The sequence below is a fragment of the Apis dorsata genome, unplaced genomic scaffold, assembly GCF_000469605.1.
Source record: "Apis dorsata unplaced genomic scaffold, Apis dorsata 1.3 scaffold_488, whole genome shotgun sequence".
In the NCBI taxonomy this organism is placed as follows: domain Eukaryota; kingdom Metazoa; phylum Arthropoda; class Insecta; order Hymenoptera; family Apidae; genus Apis; species Apis dorsata.
The window spans coordinates 36,646-40,228 of record NW_006263722.1 but is presented as its reverse complement, the minus strand read 5'-3'; positions in this window follow the sequence as shown (position 1 = coordinate 40,228).

Genomic DNA, 3,583 nt, shown 5'->3' with positions numbered 1-3,583 from the left:
TATCAAAATAAAAATAAAATAAGTTAAATTATATAAATAAATAAGTAATATTATATTAATAAAATAAATAATTAATTATAATTATAAAATAGATCTTTTGAAAATTAACTAATCAATTAAAATTATCATATTTCTATAATTATGATTATAATTAATTCTATAATTATAATTATTTAATTGATTATAATTAATTATATTTATAAATATTATAAATCTTAATCAAAAATAATTATAAATGGATCTTTTTTATAAAAATAGTTATCAAAAATTCTAGAATACAAAATAAAATTATTTTTTTCATAATATATTATAAAATATAAAATATAATAATGTTTTATTTTTTCTAAATAATTGTAATTTGTATTATAATTCTTAACATTTTCAACATTTATCTTAAATAAAAGTTTGCTATTATAAGTATAAATGTATATATAAATGTTAATAATGCAATCATAAAGATTTTAAATATAAAAGATTAATCAAGAAATTATGATTTTTTATATATGTTACGAGAGCTCAAAAACTTGTTCTCCATTAGTTTATGTATTATTATTTACTGTTATTTACATTTCAAGATTTTACATGATGATATCATTTTTATATAGGGAACAACTACATTTTATTTCGTATTCTAGAAAATAATTCTATTAAATCGATATTTTTATTATATCCTTAACAATTGTTGACAACACTTTCTTATCATTTTTTATTAATGGTTCACGTTGGTCATGAATAATCCACACTGTGATCATGAATCTATTACATTATAATAACATTAACATTATTTTTTTTTGAAGAAAAAAAAATGAATATTTTGCAAGAGTTGAGTATTCATTTCAAATAATACAATGGCTTCGATTTATTTGTTATCTGAAAAAGTTTATTGTATATCTGAGTGCCTTTTTTCTAGATAATTAATATTTCGACATTTCGTGCATACGTCCCAGAAAAAAATCACACCATGAGCAGATATCCAAATATTGTATTCCTTCCAAAATTCAACAAATTTGAATTTTCGTTTATTCTTTCGTCTATTTCTGAGTTGTATCCTTCTTTCTTGACATTTTCTCGGATGGATTCCAAATTTTAGTAATTAAATCCTCTCTCTAAAGTGAAAAATCCTCTCTCCTTTCCATCAAAAACATTCTCTTCTCTATCAGATGAATATTATCACTTCTTTTAAAATGAACCAAGTTTCAATATAGCTCTTCAATATAGCTCATCGTTTTAAATCATTATTAAATCTTCATGTACTATGAGATCTTGTTACAATTTTTTGGATCTAGATTCGAGAGAGCAAAAGAAACTATTCTCGACTTCCTTATCGAAATCATTTCCTCTAAAATCGAAAATAAAGCATTGCTAAAAATTAAGAACCTTTAATTTAATCCTGATTTTCTGAGAAAACATTCTTTTCTTGAATTTCTAGAATTAATCGTGAATACTATATTTTTTTTCGAATAATACTTTATTCACAGTCTTCATATTTCATCAATCAATTTATATATACAATTTTATATTTTATCTTTTTATTTTTATTTTAATGAAGATCGAATCCGATAAATTATATATATAAAAAATATATATAATTATATATATATTTAATTTAGTATAATTATGTATGGTCCTTTTCAATTTAATTATAATTTCAGATATTTTTTTTTTTATTTTATATGATTGATACCATACTTTCAAATCATATTTTCTCTTCTGAAAATTCATTAAGTGAACATGGCACACTTCATTTTTACAGTATGAAAAACATTCATTTTTGCTGAGGAAATTTTCAATTTTTTTTTTATTTTATTAATAAATCTTATCTAATCTTTTTATTTATATTTTTAGGATCCTTTTAGGATAAATAATAGCATACATTTTATGCTATCTTCTTGTTAAATAGAAAAAAATCTTTTCTATTATGTAAGCAAACGCACTTTCTGTTCACACAAAATGATCGCAGACGACAAATTATTTTGACTTATGTTCATGAATGGCATATTAAAAAATAATCGATTCATCTTAATCATATTGATTTTTTGCAATAAATATATTATTAAATATTAGAGCAATATCTTGTTTTATTAATCTATCTGATTGGAGATGTAATGGGATTATTCTCTATTTCTTGACTCCATTAAGAATCTTATTAATTCTTGAAAGATTTTTAATTTAAAATGTGATTCTTATCTAAATATATATAATAATAATAATAATAATTATATAATAATAATAATATATTATTAATATTTTAATAATAATAATATATTATATAATAATATTATTCGTTAAAATTAAGATTTTAAAAAATGATTAATTATAAATATTTAATAATAATAAATAATTATTAAATGCATTATATTATATCTCAAATTCTTCAATATTAGAATCTATTTCATTTTTTTGATTTATTCATATTTGATAAAAATATCAAATTCAATATATTTTCGTTTTACATTATTATTATTTTTTTTTGGTTTTTTATTATAAAAAAAAACTTAGATATGGATCTGAACTTAAAATTTGTGCAATGAATCTTTATTCATAATATATTCATATTAATCATAATATTTTTCGTGTAATGTTCCCTATGTTATTATTATGTTTCTTATATTTATCATTGGCTTTCTGAGTTTCTTTGGTAATCTCCAATAAAATATTATCTTGAATGATATTTTTTCCATAAATAAATATTTTATATACAAAAATGAATCATAATATTATATAGTACCAGTATAATTGTAGTATTTTTTTGAAATTAATAAGCAGTAATTTTTTAATTCTTTTATGTTATTCGTGCAATAACATTAAATTTTCTTATAATTTTCTGGTTATATCTCTCGAAACTATAATTTATATTATAAAATTTACAAAAAATTTTCTGGCAGTATTTCCATCATTTGTTGTTTCATATTCTTGTTTTGAAATATCGATTATAATAATAATCTTGTTGAAATCTGTTTTTAATCTTCTTTTTTCAAAAATTGATCTTTTATTTTATAGAATAATATAATATAAATTTGTTTCCTTGTTGATTTTAGTCAAAATATGAAGTAAACATTTGAAAAAACATTTGAATATAAATATGTAGAATTGATAATTGACTGAATTTACATCTGAATACGTTTTTTCTGTACAAATCAATTAAATTCGTTTCAAAAATCTTAGTATTATAAATATGGATGCACTAATAAATTATATTTTTTTTCATCTATTTATTTTCTACTCTAAAAAAAAGTTTATTTTTCCTATTTTTACAAAGTATAATTGTAAATTTTGAATTTTTTTGATTATAGTACAGTTCTTTTTCTCTGGATAATTCATTTATTTCTTTCATCTACTGCATCCAAATAGCAAAAACACGTATGATGAAATAAAATTTTTTCATAAAATGGAATTATTGTTTTTATATATCAATTAAAATGGAATACAAGAAATAATAAAAACATTTCCATTATCATTAAATTCATTTGTTTCTAATTTTTGTTTATAATTTGTAAAACTAGAATTTCCGTCGAAATTCCACTTAAAACTAAAATTAGTTAATCATATAATCAAATAAAAATAAAAAAGTTAAATCATCTTT